General features: G+C 41.9%; 1 protein-coding gene and 1 long non-coding RNA gene across 2 annotated transcripts in view; both read right to left on the reverse strand.

Annotated features, from left to right (window-relative positions):
- LOC148436381 (uncharacterized) overlaps positions 1–18,231 on the reverse strand; it is a 381,341-nt gene that overhangs the window by 41,439 nt on the left and 321,671 nt on the right. The window lies entirely within an intron of this gene.
- Positions 7,567–9,596, reverse strand: LOC148436383 (uncharacterized). The gene is made up of 3 exons (XR_015876462.1): positions 9,275–9,596; positions 9,082–9,195; positions 7,567–8,268 (listed from the first exon to the last, which is right to left on the reverse strand). It is a non-coding gene; the product is annotated as an uncharacterized LOC148436383 (long non-coding RNA).

The following is an 18,231-nucleotide window of genomic DNA, read 5'->3' on the forward strand; positions in this document are numbered from 1 at the left end:
GCTAACAGATCTCTTAACAATTCCTGTACTGAGTTTGACCGTATACCGCCCTGATTGTTTGATCAATCCCTCTTCCGACTCCACTCCATCGACATTACTATCGGCCTCCCTCTCCATGATCTGTCCTCTGTCACAGAAACAGGAAATTCTGAAACAAATAAGGATGAGAAGAACCCTGGAAGGAGGAAAAGACAGAAAAACAGTCCGCCACGCCATTGCTGGAATAGTAGTCTGCACATGTCTCTGGCTCAGGTGTTTTCACTGCAGTCTCTAGCTCTCTCGGAACAGGCTCGCAATCAACAGGTCCACATTATCTGTCTCGGCTCCGCCTTGTACCTACTTCGGGTGGTTGACCTTTCTGCAGTGAGTTCAATGGACCCAGGTATCTCTCTCTGCTACTTTCAAGGATGTGGTACTCATCATCAGCACCTGATAAGGACCTTCCCACCAGTCTGTCAAGCAATCTGAGCATAAGAAATTTCTGATCATAACATATTCTCCAGGTTCAACATCATGATGTCAGGGTTCAGCCTAGGATCGGCCTCTCTCACCTCCTTGCCGGCTTCCACTGACTTCCTTGCGGTCAGATGTCTGGTGCAGTGATGAATGTGGGGCTGAGTATTCTGCCTTAGGTGCTTTTGCGAGCTTCCATGGTCGGCTGTGTGTGCTGGGGTTCGAAGTTCCCATCATGGGTGCCGCCATGACAGTTCCTCTCATGTGACAGTACTCCTAACCTATGGTAGCATGATTAGAGTCAGCTGATGCTGTGCTCCAGTAATCTGCTACCCCTGGGTATAAATCCGCCTCCAGAACTCCAGGAAGTTGCTGTTCAACTTCTTCTCTGTTCCAGTGATACCAGCATTGCTCTGTGCTAATCTTTCAGAGAGTTACTTCAGCCTGTTCACAGTTCTCCAGTTTCCAGTATTAGCTTCCAAGCTATTCTTAGTCTGAGAGTAGTTCTCTCCCAGTATCCAGACTGTTTTGTTTTCTGTCTGTGTGTCTTTGTATATGTGCTGCTAGTATTGCAGCTTCCTTGTGTCACTGAGGTGTCAGATTACCTGCTGGTATTAATTAGCTCTCAGCTGGACCTCCCAGCACATATCTGTGTCAATCTGCCCTGTGTCTTGTCAGTGCAAATCTGCACTTGCATTTAGCACTCTCCTAGTGTATGCCTGACTTCTCTTTGTGTCTTGTCTCTGCCAATCATTTCCAGCATTCCCATATATTCCCTGAGTCCACTCTGCTCTTGTCTGTACAATCTCCAGTATATGTCTGTGTTCTTTGCTCAGTGTCTTGTCTCTGGTAATCAGCTCCAATCATTTCTAGCATTCCCATATATTCCCTGAGTCCACTCTGCTCTTGCCTTTGCAATCCCCAGTATATGTCTGTGTTTTTCTGCATACTTAACTGTTTACAGTCCATGCCTGTGTTATAGCATTCAGTTCCATTTCCAGAGTTCATTCATTCCATTCACCTCCAGTGCTAATGCATTCATTATAGTTTCTGGTCTTCTGCCATTCCCAGGTACCTGTCCAGAGGGCCGCGACCTGCTCACTTGGTGCAGCTGAAAACCAAATCCCAATTGGAGGGGTCACTGGAGAAAACCACCAAGTGAGTTAGACTCCACGCCTCTGGGCAGGTCTAGCCAAACCTGGGTTTGGCCACAACTAGGAGACCTAGTCTAGTCACTCCCCTAGTCACCCGAACCCCTCGGCTCACCGTCCTCCACAGAGGAATTCTTGCACTGGATCATGACACATGACAGTTTGTTTCTGGCATATCAGGTGACATTTTCAATTTCTGTTGCTGCTGTTTCAGCTGTTTACTCATCTTTAAAAGATATCACACAGTAACCTCATTATTACTCTTCAAATCATCTCAAACAGTATCTTAAAGGGAGACAGATTAAGAGGAGATCTAGGAGTGGTTCTGATGCTATGGAGGACGAGCGGTAAGGCTTCTGGCCATCCTAATCCACTTTAAGCCATGATCTCACTCAGTTTGTTCTTAATAGTACCGTTTACCCTCTCCACCTTGGCACTGGCATGTGGTCGGTAGGGGGTGTGAAGTCTACTATTGATACCCATAAGCTTACACATGTTCTGGAAAACATCACCAGTGAAATGAGTACCCCTGTCACTTTCTATGATTCTAGGGATACCGTCTCTGCATACAAACTCCTGAACAATATTCTTATTAGTAAAAACAGCAGTATTAGTGGCAGCTGGATATGCCTCTACCCAATTAGAAAATACATCTGTATAAACTAATACATACTTGAGATTCCTGCAAGGTGGTAATTGGATGAAGTCAATTTGTATTACCTGAAAAGGCCCGTCTGTCGGAGGGATATGGGATGGCTCAGTGGGGATTGTCTTCCCGACATTTTTCCTCAAGCAAGTCAGACAGGACATGGATCTCTTTCCAGCTTGAGAAGAAAAGCCTGGTGCACACCAATATGCTCTGACCAACTTGCACATACCTTCTATTCCCAGGTGAATCAGACCATGCGCTGCCTCAGCCAAGCTTGGGTAATATGCCTTGGGAGCAACAGGCCTACCTTGTCCATCTCTCCAGAGTCCGGAGGACTCCTGAACACATCCCTTCGATCTCCAGAGTGCAGGCTGAAGAGGTTGTGCAGGTACCATGGAGGCTGCACAGGCAGCGTTTTTTAGGGGGCGTTTGAACCTGATTGCGTTGGCCAATGGCGAGGTCATACAGATGTTCAGGCTCAATAGAGCCAACATATTCCATCTGTATGATCTTGCCTAGACCCTGAGACAGGTCGCTCATGTGCTGTCTCAGGAATGCATAAGCTTTTGAGTGTATTGCACTTTTTTGCTACAGGAAACTTCCAGTCTATCACTGGTAGGGTCATTGGAATTTCCCAGTCCACATTTTCCAGGTATTTAACAGGTCATGGCCTCATTTCAGCCTCTGCTCCAAGCCTTAATCTGCTTCCCTAACCAAGAGTCACACTGGCATGCAGTCAAGGTTGCTTTTCATGGCACTGCAGGCATGCCAAATGTCCTTGGTGCAATAGACTGCACAAACATTGAGCTAAGACCACCTCGGGCTAGGGCCCATATGTTTTTGAATAGGCACCATGCCCATTCTACCAATGTCCAGGTGGTTTGTGATGAAAAACTCAAAATCATGAGTGTTGTAGTTGGCTACCCTGGCTCATGTCACGATGCCTTTGTCCTCAGTCAGTCATCCCTCCATGACAAATTTGAGGCTGGTCAAATGCCGGAAGGATGGCTGCTGGGTAAGTATTTTCAATTTTGGTTTTGTCTAAGTTACATAGAAATACACATATAGTTCTAAATCTAATTTCTCTCTTCTGCACAATAGGTGACTTTGGTTATGGGTTTTGCTCTTGGTCACTGACTCCACTGTTGCTTCCAAATTCACCAGCTGAGCACAAGTATAATGATGCACATAAGTCCACCAGGTGTGTGATAGAACGTACATTTGGCTTGTTAAAGTCTAGATTCCATTGTCTAGATAAATCTGGTGGAATTTTATTATATGCGCCCAATAAAGTGTCAGATATTGTGCTCTGCTGCCGTCTTTTGCATAATATGTGTTTGCAGCAGCCTTTAACCGCTGATTATGTGGAGGACAGCCAGCAGGCTGGCTTTCTGGACACATCAGGCGACAGCGTGAGCACAGGAACTGGAAGACAGGTGAGGCAGAATCTGATTGAGGAGCATTTTACTGTCATTCCTCACCTGGTTTATTAAATGTGTCCTATGTTTTTATGTTCCAAATTTATGCTTAAGTGTTTTTAATGGCTTTTTTGTTGTCCAATTTTTTTGGGCTTATTCTAATACCTACATTGTTTGTTTTTTTTTGTCATTTAATTAGGAATTAACATATTTGGCCAGTATGTTTTTTTCCCTAGAGTTTTCTGCTAGCTATTTTTTTCGGTATGTTTGTAACCTGCTGTTTTGGTCCCCTGAGTTTGTGTGTTCTGCCCACACCCTTGGGCCAACATTGCTGCTTTTACTGTTATTTGTTATTATGTTTTGTTGGTCAACCTTTGATGGAACCTGTACCTTTCTCATCTTTAACCAAAGCTTAATACATATTTACCACGTCATTACACCCATTTTGTGATGTCTAACTCAAAAATAGTCTGGTCTTTGGCATTCCAAAAATTGTTTTTCTTTTTTTATTATTTTCGAAGCAACCAATATAACCTATTTGGTCATTTGAAATGTATATTTGCAAAGTAAACAATCTGCTTGGTCTTTTTGACAAAAATATTACACAACGTCTTTGTGAAATAAACAAACACATAATTACATAAAAAATGGACAAAGAAGAGGACTTCCGGTTGGTGGCGCATCGTATATGGCCGCTTTTTACCAGAGCTCCTCCAACTTATTTGAAATCCTGGTCTATCTGTCCTCCCACACAGCCTCTGTCTGTGATACTTTCACAAAAAACTGATAAGGAAGACTAGAGGCTGCTGCTGGACTCTTTATTTTTGGAGGAGCTGCTTTATTCCCCGGAACCCAGCCTTTACTTCTAAGGTGTTTATGACCGCCAGTGTTTGGCGCAAAACTATGCTGTGACTTGTTTCTCCTACTCATCACAAGCTAAGATACCTCTTGCTCTCCCTCAATAACTGCCCAGTAGCTTTCTTCACTGGCTGCTTCCCAGTTTGGCCCCGTTGCCAGTGTGGTACCTCCTACCTCTGAAGTCTGGCTTGCTGTGCGGTGTCGGGAAGACGCTGTCAGTGGAGGAAGCACTGTGTGCTTCTTCCCCTGTGCCTGCTGCTGATGGGAAGATCTGACTGCATCTGTTGCTCTGTGCTCCCTCTGTCTTCCAGGCTGGTTATTGCTGTGATCTTTCCTGCCACCGCTGGATCATACTCCCTGGACAGTGACCCTCTTATTCATTTGGCACCATCTTGTCACCGCTGCTGACTTCCTGAGGACTTATCTTCAATGCGCCTCCTAGATGGTGGCTTCAACTTCTGTATCTATCCGGCTTCTGCACTCTCGGCAGCATCTAACTCTGAGTCTTTCAGGTAATCTGTGCAATGCTGCTGCCTGCTGCTACTCTATTGGATGTCCGTCTGTGAAACTGTGACCCAGCTGTTTGTGTCTGCCTGATTCTACACCTATCTACTGGATTTATATTCTCAGGTATATCTGAGTCTATATTACTGATCAACTTCAGACCAAGGACACTGTCAACAAAATTATAATATTGCTGGACTCGTAGCTTATCAGTTTTCTAGTATTGCTGTGATTGCATATAACAAATACGCCATCTAGTGGTGAATTATATTCAATACAACTTACTGGTTAAACTTTTATTACAGTGTCATTGATATATTCAAACCTGCCAACTTTATGGTTACTGTTTATGGTTTCAGTTGACCTGGGTTATAACTGTACTTTACTGCTCATGTAATATTGCTTTTGTACTGTTTTGTATTATCTGTGTTACTTGGTCTGTACCTTTATTGGCTATGGATTCCTTGCCCAAATTTCCCATTGTAAACACGCCACAACTGACAGATTTTGTATCTCAGCTCTGTAACAGGCTGGATGTTATCTGGGTTTCACTCCAAGCAGTGATGTTACGATTAAGCTCTGTCGCACCACCTGTCTCCGACTTACAGCAGAAGCTAGAGGATGGTGATAGCGTACTGCCTTTACTGACAAATATTGCTCAGTCTAATTCTCTGGTTCTTGTTTTCCCACCCACTGATCTGGTTGACCTGAGTAATTATGATGCTCGTCCTAACCTTGAAATCCCTGGTGTGCCTGGGGGAATCGGGAGATCTGAGCTGCCTGATATGTTTAATGATTTCTCTCTCCCTCCCATTTCCATCTTTGGCTATACACGTGTGCTTCTTGGTGACGGAGTCCTCCTGGGGCTCCCCAAATTTAGGTTTGGTTTCCCAATTTCTCTGGCTACACAGGGCTCTGCTTGTCTAATTTCCTTGGATGCTCCCAGGTTGGTTTCGAGCACTCCCATTCCTTACTTAAATCGCCCCTTTTTATTCCCTAGAAACGGTATGGGTTGATGCATATATTTATTTTACTTTTGCCTAGTCCATTTCCCACTGGATGCTTTATTGTTGCCTAATACAATTTATTCGATTTCATGCTGGCTGCATTTAAACCACGATTAATGTCTCACTCCTCAAATATTTGTTTACTTGTCACTATCTGCAACTAACATTTTATTTCTCAAAGTTCACTGCATATACAAAATGTATCTAACATACTGTTAAATGTTTTAAAATCTATGACATTTGTCATTTTGACCACATTTGTGTTATTTCTGCTTTCCTTGTTTCTCCTTCCCATGACTCCTCTTATCCGATTATTATGCTAGTTTTGCATATATAGAAAATTGAGAAAGTTTCTTGTTCTGCTATCATCCTTTGTTAAATATCTATCTGGATGTACCACTTTGTTTCTCCTTATTTTTTGGGGGGGATAACGTGTTTTTTTTGTGTGTATGTTACACAACCATGATGTATATCTCTCTCTATGTTTGTACATCTGTAGGAACTTTCTTGCAATAAAAACATTTTGGAAAAAAAAAAAATGGACAAAGAAGTGTATTAAAATACACTTGAAACACAACACACAAAACTGTCCAATCCCCTTTTCATGTTTTCAGGTAGATTAACACATACAAATTTCCATCAATACTAGCAATTCTATCAAAACATAGCAATTCTTTACAAATGTACGTAAGGATAAAGGGGCCTATTCATTAAACCTAAAAATTCTCTGGAGATAATTAGCTTTAGAACTCTCATGGAGTTCTACCTAATTATAGGTGGAATGCATCATTCCTCCTCTCCATAAGTATCTATTCCAAAAAGCTGTCATTTTTGCGATGACAGCTTTTCGGGAAATAGATACTTTTCCTGCCTACACCACCTTATCGCATCTGGAAACAGTGCTGCGCATGCGCTGTTACATCTGTAAAACCAGCGCATGCGCAGCACTGCCTACAGATGCGTTACACCCTACACCCCCCTCCGCTCACCTCCCCCCCCCGACTTACCTGTCCGCGCAGCAGCCTCCGGCTCCGTCCTGCTGGTCTGTCATGTGGTTTCCCAGCAGACCACATGACAGATTAGAAAAAAAAAAAACTTTTAATTTTTTGTCTAAACTTTCTTGTGCTCTGCTGGGGAGCACACATGTCCGATCAGCCTCCGGAGCCTGAGGACGGAGCAGAGCGCCGGAGGGACTCGTTGGGGGACCTGCACACGCGGATACAGGTAAGTTTCACCTGCTATTCACCACCTCACAGTGGCGAATAGTAACTGCATCAAATTCCGAAAATTGATAATTGTCGGAATTTGATGAATACCACAATTTCCACATCCCCATACTAATGTACTAATGTACCCATACTAATGTACTAATGTATGGGGAGTGTGGAAATTAACGCAGGGGAACTTAGCAAGGAGATATCTGTGATATCTCCTGTGCTAAGTGGCTACATGAATACCAAAATACCGTTATTTAAGGAAAATGTCCTTAAAAACGTTATTTTAGTGTTGATGAATAGGCCCCAAAATCTGATTTGTCTATTCACCATAGTTTTTACATCTGGCTTTTGTTCAAGAAATCAGTTAGAGTGACCCCTCCCTGACTTGGTTTGCCACCCTGACTTGGTTTGCTGCCACCTCTGGTTCGCAGTGTTTGTCTAGGTGGTTTTAATTGGTGTTGGTGCCAGTGAAGTGCTGCTCGAGGTCAGGCTTGCTGTTGTTTCGTGTAAGCGACCTAACATTTGTGTGCCTAAATTTTGCAAAACAGCACAATACTCCCTAAAGGCAGCGGTTTGGTTTGCCATGATCATGAAATGATTGTTGTACGTGTGCAGCCTCCAATCTCACAATGCTCTGTCTTATTTGTTCTAAAGAGTTGGCCATTCGTGTAAGCTCCACCCTCTGAGCCATCTGGATTTTGATATGCCTATGACCAATTTTGTTTATGGTCTGATTTTGGGAAATGTGCTGTTGCAATCAATCAATTTGTTGTTGTTGACAAATATACATTTCTTGCCAGTATGTGGTTTCTGGCTGTGGTGGTGGAGGTTGAGATGCTGGTTGTGCTTGTGGTGTCCCCAACAAAATTGGGGGAGTGGAGGGTAGAAAATTTGATGCTGGCATCACTGGTGTTGGAGGTATGATGGTTAATGTAAATGTGTTTTCAGGTTCAGAAAGTCCGTCTTCAGTCGAAATGGTGTCTGCAGGAAGATCAGGTTGTTCCAGAGAATCTAGAAGAGAGTTTCTGGTAAGTTTTTTTGAAATCACCGTCACATTTCTAAAGTTTTACCCGCAAGAATAAAGTTTTAGTAGGTATTGTCCTCCAAACCTAAGAACATGAGCCATATTATCTTGGTTTACACACATTTAAAAGCCAAATTATGGAGAATGTTTGGTGTCCTTAAAAACAGAAAAATTGTTTAGGTAATTAAGACAAAACTAGCATGGGCCCAAAAAAAAAAAAACCCCAACAGGTGTAACATGACATACCCAAGCCAAAAAAATAAATAACAACGTATGATGTAGGTTTCACAACATACAAATCTATTTTTGGAAAAATAGAAGGCACATAGGTAACAAAAACAACTTTTTTTTTGTGATAAAGTCAGCAATTAAGGTTCGTACATTTTAAAAATGTGTAATGTATGTTTTTAAAACACATACGAAGTCAATATAATATATGAACAGAGTAACTTTTAGGAAAATAACAAAGTTATCCTTTTTAAAATGCAAAATCACAGGTATGATCTTACATTTAAGTACCTAACTAAGTTGAGAAACCAACACAATACTGCAAATGAAAGGCACAACAGAACTCGCCAGTGTGTTTCCATGGGACGAATTAAAAGTAAAAAAAGAAGACCCTTAAAATTAGTGTTAATTTGTCCAAACTTCTAAAAGCAAAACCATGTAAGTAAACCTCTAAAATTACTGAGACCTTAAACTAACAATGTCAACCATGAAAAAGTATTAGAAAAAAATGGAAAAAAAAAATACTAACAATTATGCATATATTTTCCCAAAACAGATCCACAACAACTCACCGTACAGAAGAGGTGAAGAGGGGCCTCCAGAAAACAAATCAACTTCATCACATATTGGTGTTGCAAAAACTGGGGGGTCAGATGCCTCTTTTTGGGAGGGCAGATTTGATGGTCCTACAGAACAACATTAACATTGTCATGGTCTCATTTACATTACTGTGGGTCTACACACAACTCCAGCTCCACAACTCACCAGCCTCCTCGGCCTCTTCATGCTGCTGTGTTATTTGGAGCTGCTGCTCTTGTTGCTTCTGCTGTTGCTGGGGTGGTTGCTGCTCCTTTTGGGGGAGTGATTTTTTACTCTTTTTCTTGGCTCTTTGTTAAAAAGAAAAATATTTTTTTTACACCAAAATGCATGCCATTTCTATGTGCTAACAAGGTACCATCAGACAAAAATGAGTGATGCCTCATTAATGACATAGGGCTTTAAAGAAATTAATCAAGTTGCATTAAGTGTGTTGCAGGGGTATTTCCATTACATTTCCAGGATTTGGGAACCTGATCTTTGTTTTAATTAATTGTACTTTGGACCATTTAATAAAAAAAAAAACACATTATGTTGTTAACTCCAATATCTAAAAAAACATTTGTGGTTGACTTATTTAGTGCTTGGTATTTGAAAGCGTATACCAAGAACAAATCCAGGATGAAATGACAAACATGTTCGAACCTACCAACTGCAAAATACACTGCAAGCTGGGTGAAAACACCTAACACAATGCATGTGATTGTAGGGTCCAAATACTTTCTGCAAAATGGTTGCTGTTGGTTACCACACTCAAATTAGTAAATTCATTTATAAAAAACGTAAAATAAAACAATGACACTGGACCATTAAGTGAAAACAATACACTTTTTACATGTTGAAATTAACTATTGTGAAGAAAATGTTAAGCTTAGCGCTCTATGGTACTGCAATAAGTATTCTATTCACGTCCTAATGTATGTCGTGGTCTATCTATAGAGCGTCCTAATGATTGTGTGTAGTTCCTAGTAGGCTTATGTCAGGTAGGCAATATCTATAGGCTGGATATTCCTTAATAATGCAAAAAGACCTTGCACTTCAGTCCTATATCAGCTCAGCAATATCTTTGGGCCGTGTGTTCTGATGGCGATATATGCAACAACTCTGTTCTTACACCAGGTGGACAATAACTTTGGGCCGTGTGTTCTGATGGCGAAATATGCAACAACTCTATTCTTACACCAGGTGGACAATAACTTTGGGCAGTGTGTTCTGATGGTGATATATGCAACAACTCTGTTCTTACACCAGGTGGACAATAACTTTGGGCAGTGTGTTCTGATGGCGAAATATGCAACAACTCTATTCTTACACCAGGTGGACAATAACTTTGGGCAGTGTGTTCTGATGGTGATATATGCAACAACTCTGTTCTTACACCAGGTGGACAATAACTTTGGGCAGTGTGTTCTGATAGTGATATATGCAACAACTCTGTGTTCTTACACCAGGTGGACAATAACTTTGGGCAGTGTGTTCTGATGGCGATATATGCAACAACTCTGTGTTCTTACACCAGGTGGACAATAACTTTGGGCAGTGTGTTCTGATGGCGATATATGCAACAACTCTGTTCTTACACCAGGTGGACAATAACTTTGGGCAGTGTGTTCTGATGGCGATATATGCAACAACTCTGTTCTTACACCAGGTGGACAATAACTTTGGGCAGTGTGTTCTGATGGCGATATATGCAACAACTCTGTTCTTACACCAGGTGGACAATAACTTTGGGCAGTGTGTTCTGATGGCGATATATGCAACAACTCTGTTCTTACACCAGGTGGACAATAACTTTGGGCAGTGTGTTCTGATGGCGATATATGCAACAACTCTGTTCTTACACCAGGTGGACAATAACTTTGGGCAGTGTGTTCTGATGGTGAAATATGCAACAACTCTATTCTTACACCAGGTGGACAATAACTTTGGGCAGTGTGTTCAATAGGTGGTGAAATAAACACATAGACAACTGTGATCCAACTCTCCTTGTATGCAGGAAGTCTCTGAGTGTTTCTTCCCTCCTCTCTGTATAACATCATGGATACCTCAAAGTGAAATAAGTGCAGTATCAGGGTACTTGGACACTATATATGCAGATTGTTAGTAGATTGGAAAGTACTCACCAAATAGTGGCTTCTGCTGGTCCCCCAGCTTGCTGACTTGTAACTTCATGCATATGGGGCTAAATGATGTGACTATGGAGCTGATGTTAATCTGAATAAAACCTTTTATTGTACGCTTGTACTAAAAAAACAGCTGTGTGTTGCTGCTATTAACAAAAAAGTCCAGATATTTAAAGTCAATGCAACAAATGTTCTGGTGGTCCCAACGCATATCGTCCCCGTTTTGGGACTTTTTCAAGGGCAAATGGGGTGGTGGTGTGACTTACCCTGCTTTATACCCACTGTAATTAACCTGGGAATCCCTTCTGTGTGTGTATCAGCCTTACTTCCGGGTTCCGTCAGTATTGCCGCTCACGTGACTCATCACATGTCCATGTATTCCTACTGCACATGCTCCGATAGGTGTATGTGGTCACAATGTGTAGCGCTGGTCTATCTCTAATACCTCCCCTATATTTCTCATTAACAGTGCTTTGTATGGTATTTAGACCTGCCTAGTGGTTAGGCTTCGGTCTCTACCCTTGAGGCGGCCATTTTTGAAGTGATATTTACAATGCCACAGACTCGAATACAGTCTGCCTTTTGTTAATGTTTATTTTTTGTGTTTGGGAAATCTCTATTACCTCACAACTAACCACCTTTTATAAATGTGGTTACATAACAAGTAAATTTCTTTATCTCCATCATCTGCATAGCTAGAGTCGAATAAATATACTGAATAAAATGAAGTGTGGAATATTCTATTCCGATATATAATATTCTATATGCATATTCAATTGAGATTTATTGGTGGCTCACATATATACACATATATATATATATATATATTACACATACATATCACATGACATCTTCTGCATGTTGCATGCTAAGTTAACTGATTAACTAATGTGTCTTAGTCTTACACGTGGGGTATTCCCCCTAGGATATTTGGAGTATAAATTTAAACAAGTAGGATTGTATTATTGGGGGACAGGTCAATCCTTCATTGGATCTAACTTGTCATATAGAGAGTAGGGTTGTTGTTCATGAATCTATATGACATAATCACTAACTCAGGGATTAAGATTAAGTTCGATGCCTATCCAATGCCTAGGGTGGATTTCTGCACCAGAAGGGTTGTTCCAATACAAGATGTTGCCATTTGGCTTACATGGGGCACCTGCTACCTTTCAAAGGATGATGGATAAAATTCTAAGGCCCCATAGACAGTATGCTGCTAATTTAGCAGTCTCACTTACCCAGAGTACAAGCAGTGTTAGTCTACATCTATAAAGCTGGATTGACAGCCAAAAAGTGTTGTCTAGGGATGGAAGAAGTAAAGTGTATTGCATACACCATTGACAGGGGTTTGATGAAGCCCCAACTTAATAAAATCAAGGCACTACAATATTGGCCACAACCCCTAAATAAGAAGCAGGTGAGAACATTCTTAGGAATCACGGGGTAGGAGTTTATACCCAATTTTGCCACCATTGCAGTCCCACTGACAGACCTTACCAAAGGCAAAGAAACAGTTATGGTTAAATGGAGTCCTGAAGCAGAAAAGGCTTTTCAAGAGTTAAAAGTAGCATTGTGCACCCAACCAGTTCTGACGATACCTATATCTGATGAAATTCAGGTTGATTACTGGTCATGCCCCTTTAAAATGGTCAGAGAATAAAGAGAGCAATGGGAGAATAACTAGGTGGTTCTTGGTACTGCAAAATGTTACATTTTCAGTAGAGCACAGGCCAGGAAGCCAGCTGGCCAATGCAGATGCTTTGTCTCATGTGTTTTATATGGTGGCTGCAGTTGTTCCGTCCCACAGGTCAAAATAAAGGGGGGGGGGATATGTGACAGAAGCACTGGTAAAGTGCTAAATCACATATATGTATCTAAGGTTTTTGACCTATGTATTTTAAACCCCCAGGAAATGTATGTGTCTGCTTGATTAGAGTTTGGGCTTTAAGTAAAAGCCGGATAATGGGTCCTGGGGGTGTGGATGTGAGAGTGAAGGGAGGGCTCCATTCACGAGGCTGGTTTATGTGTTGGGGCCTTCAGCCTGAGAGCAGGCTAATTAGTGACTGCAGCTGTGAGAGGCTGATAAAGGCTGTGTCAGGGTTTGGCTCAGTGTCTCATACCTGGGAGACAGGCAGCAGACACACTATGATGTACCACTTGTAATACTGTGCATATGCCTATGTTGGTGGTTAAGGCAGTAGGCCCTATCACTTTGAGAGAGGGAATTTATTATCTAGTTAGTGCCCAGACAGACTAAGATTTATTTTTGTTTTACATTTTTATACTGCACAATAAAAACTAGCTGTGGCTAGCTTGCACGAAAATCCTGGACTGCTGTGTTGTTTCCTGGCAGGTGTGTTTTGAGGTGCACATCTACCCTAGGAGAGGGACCTCCTACCCCAATCCTATTACAGCACATACATACACACACATACTTTCTGTGATCATTTTATCCTTAATGATAATGGGTAATGAATATTTGTCAGTGTAACAGCAGTATATTAGTATATTTAGACATTGAAGATATAATGGCTTTAATTTTTATAAAAAATTTGCTATGAATAAAATTTGCACTACTATTGGGGTAAGAATTTGGTATTGGGATTGCGTAGAATAAAAGTATAGGGCAATATTATTGTTATTCATATGCTACTGAGGACAATGCCTAGAATTTATTTCATTGTCTATACAGGAAACTAATAACTGAGGTTAGGTTGTGGGTGAGATACTTAGACTTTGGGGGGGTTACAGTTAAGCTGTGGGGGATAGTTAGGCTGTGGGTGGAAGGCTTAGGCTGTGGGGGGGTTAGGGTAAATCTGTGGGGGGTTATGGTTAGGCTGCGGGTGGAAGGCTTAGGCTTTGGGGGTTATGGTTAGGCTGTGGGGTGGTTAGGGTTAAGGCATAAGGTTTAGACTGTGCAGGGTTAGGGTTAATCTGTGGGGGTCAGTGTAAGTCTGGGAGTTATGGTTAAACTGTAGGGGATAAAGTTGGGCTGTCGGGGTAGGGTTAAGCTGTCAGGGGGTAGTGTTAGGCTGTGGGGGTTAGGGTTTAGCTGTGGGGGATAGTTAGAGTTAGGCTGTGGGGGATAGGGTTAGGCACCTTATGGAGGATTAGCAGGATACTTACTGGAATGTTGAAGGATCACAGGTCTGAAGTTACATGACAGCTGGGACACGGAAGCTGCTGCAGTCATCAGGAGCAGGTAAGTAGCTGCTGGGCCACCAGGGAGAATATGGTGACATTCAACATGGTTCATATTGACATTCTCATTGCAGCATTATAAATGTTGCCAGATCACACCATCGATGGCTTGGTTCCAATGTTAAGTGGCTTACCCAAAAAGGCTGAGGTTCCAATGTTTCCTTATCATTGACAATTCAGTTCCAATGTTAGCTCACTGTGACTGACTCCCGCGGCCGACCTTCCCCCACTAACTTCAGAGAATCTTCAACCAGACATGCAGCTTGGGCAGCGGCCAGTTGTCTGACGTGATGGTAACACTCATTATGTCACAACAGAGCAGCTCTGCCTGGCAATGACAAAGTGCACTGCTGATTGGCTAATCTCAGAGTCCATCAGGACAGTCACATGGGTGTCACAGGAGGCAGAGCAGTGTGTGATCACTACTGATTGGCTAAGCTCAGAGTCCATCAGGGCAGTCACATGGGGGTCACAGGAGGCAGAGCAGAGTGTGATCACTGCTGAGCATGAAGCACAGTAAAAGCCAGCCTACCATTATTAGGAGGTGGTGGGTCAGCTCAGCCAGTCCTGCTGTAACCATGAGGAGTCCTGTGTAGAGACATCAGAACACACTGATATTTCATAACCAATGTTTAACATTAAAATTTTTTGACCAAAGCTAAATACATCGGCTCTATCAATGGTTTCTTTATGTCCATTTCTTACTGTAATACAGACATCAGTAATAGTATCTAAGTTGTCATCAGAGAAAATGTGGAGATGATTTACCAGAGATGGTTCCAGTGACAATTCCCAGCATCCTCCTCCAGTCCTCAGACCAAAGCTGGGGGATGTGCAGAGGGGCAGGTACATTAGTCCATGTATAAGGGGGAACTGTCCTATTATATCTGTATGACTAACATAGAGCAGACACTTTACTGACATAGGGAGACGCTGTGACCCATCAGATAGGCTCATACACAGGTCCTTGTACCCATTACATGATCCCACATATGGGCTGTTATGGATCACGTGTGGTGAATTCTCCCATGTAATACAATTCTTCATTGCTGATCAATACCATATACTATACACTACACGGGAACCCTGGTATTGCTATACTATACACTACACGGGAACCCCGGTATTACTATACTATACACTACACGGGAACCCCGGTATTACTATACTATACACTACACGGGAACCCCGGTATTACTATAATATACACTACACGGGAACCCTAGAATTACTATATTGTACACTACACGGGAACCCCATTATTACTATTCTATACACTACAGGGGAACCCCAGTATTACTATACACTACACACAGAAAAAAGAAAATTGCCCTCCAGCACACTGCAGATAATTCAAAAATACTTGAATCCTACATGATAATAGAAATTCAGAGGTATTGGTTTACATACATTTGCAAATATATGAATAAGCGCTGGGCCGTCGTCAAGGCTACTCTATACCAGCGTCCCTAAAATTAAGGGGTTCACGTCCGAGAAGCAAGGCACCCCAAAAAATTCCAGCCAAGGACCACCCCCAGGGCATCACGCGAAAAGGGGAAAAAAGGTGATAGTGAAGTGTTAAAGGATAGGTGTGTAAAGATAAATCAATAAGTGTTAATGAGATGTAAAAGAATTAAAATGACATAAATAATACACAAACGCATAGAAAAGTGAAAAAATATTCTATGTGAATTAAGTGGTGATGCCATGAGCAAGGTCCAGCCAGAACAATCCCGGGGGACCCACTCCCAAACGCTCACCCCCAAATAATTATTGCTACATAATAGTAGCACCCACTCTGGGTCATATAATAACAAATTGATGTACTGCATGATAACAGTACATGTATGAGCTGAGAGCTAACTTACCTTGGAGGTACCCCAAAAAACCTCCACATGGCACTATAAGGATCAGCACCTCCTCCTAATGCTGACTCCTTTCGTGCCTCCAAACTGCAAGCAAAAAATATGGTAGTTGCTCAATCAGCTTGTAAAGGGCGGGGTTTACACTGAACACAGAAAAAAGAAAATTGCCCTCCAGCACACTGCAGATAATTAAAAAATACTTGAATCCTACATGATAATAGAAATTCAGAGGTATTGGTTTACATACATTTGCAAACATATGAATAATATAATTTTTTGGGGTGCCTTGCTTCTCGGACGTGAACCCCTTAATTTTAGGGACGCTGGTATAGAGGAGCCTTGACGACGGCCCAGCGCTTATTCATATATTTGCAAATGTATGTAAACCAATACCTCTGAATTTCTATTATCATGTAGGATTCAAGTATTTTTGAATTATCTGCAGTGTGCTGGAGGGCAATTTTCTTTTTTCTGTGTTCAGTGTAAAGCCCGCCCTTTACAAGCACCTGTAGTATATTAAGCTGATTGAGCAACTACCATATTTTTTGCTTGCAGTTTGGGGGTGAGCGTTTGGGAGTGGGGCCCCCGGGATTGTTCTGGCTGGACCTTGCTCATGGCATCACCACTTAATTCACATAGAATATTTTTTCACTTTTCTATGCGTTTGTGTATTATTTATGTCATTTTAATTCTTTTACATCTCATTAACACTTATTGATTTATCTTTACACACCTATCCTTTAACACTTCACTATCACCTTTTTTCCCCTTTTCATGTGATGCCCTGGGGGTGGTCCTTGGCTGGAATTTTTGGGGTGCCTTGCTTCTCGGACGTGAACCCCTTAATTTTAGGGACGTTACTATACACTACACCTGAACCCCGGTATTACTATACTATACACTACATGGGAACCCCAGTATTACTATAATATACTCTACACCTAAACCCCGGTATTACTATAGTATACATTACACGGGAACCCCGGGATTATTATACTATACACTACACGAGAACCCCGGTATTACTATACTATACTCTACACGGGAACCCCGGTATTACTATACTATACACTACATGGGAACCCCGGTATTACTAAACTATATGCCACACGGGAACCCCGGTATTACTATACTATACACTACACGAGAACCCCGGTATTACTATACTCTACACGGGAACCCCGGTATTACTATACTATACACTACACGGGAACCCCAGTATTACTATACTATACACTACATGGGAACCCCGGTATTACTAAACTATACGCCACACAGGAACCCCGATATTACTATACTATACACTACACGGGAACCCTGGTATTACTATAATATACTCTACACCTAAACCCCGGTATTACTATAGTGTACATTACACGGGAACCCCGGGATTATTATACTATACACTACACGAGAACCCTGGTATTACTATACTATACTCTACACGGGAACCCCGGTATTACTATACTCTACACGGGAACCCCGGTATTACTATACACTACACAGGAACCCCGGTATTACTATACACTACACGGGGACCCCGGTATTACTATACTATACACTACATGAGAACCCCGGTATTACTAAACTATACTCTACACGGGAACCCCGGTATTACTATACTATACACTACACGGGAACCCCGGTATTACTATACTATACACTACATGGGAACCCCGGTATTACTAAACTATACGCCACACAGGAACCCCGATATTACTATACTATACACTACACGGGAACCCTGGTATTACTATAATATACTCTACAGCTAAACCCCGGTATTACTATAGTATACATTACACGGGAACCCCGGGATTATTATACTATACACTACACGAGAACCCCGGTATTACTATACTATACTCTACACGGGAACCCCGGTATTACTATACACTACACGGGGACCCCGGTATTACTATACTATACA

This window comes from Taudactylus pleione, unplaced genomic scaffold (assembly GCF_031769625.1).
Source record: "Taudactylus pleione unplaced genomic scaffold, aTauple2 ptg001781l, whole genome shotgun sequence".
Classification (NCBI taxonomy): domain Eukaryota; kingdom Metazoa; phylum Chordata; class Amphibia; order Anura; family Myobatrachidae; genus Taudactylus; species Taudactylus pleione.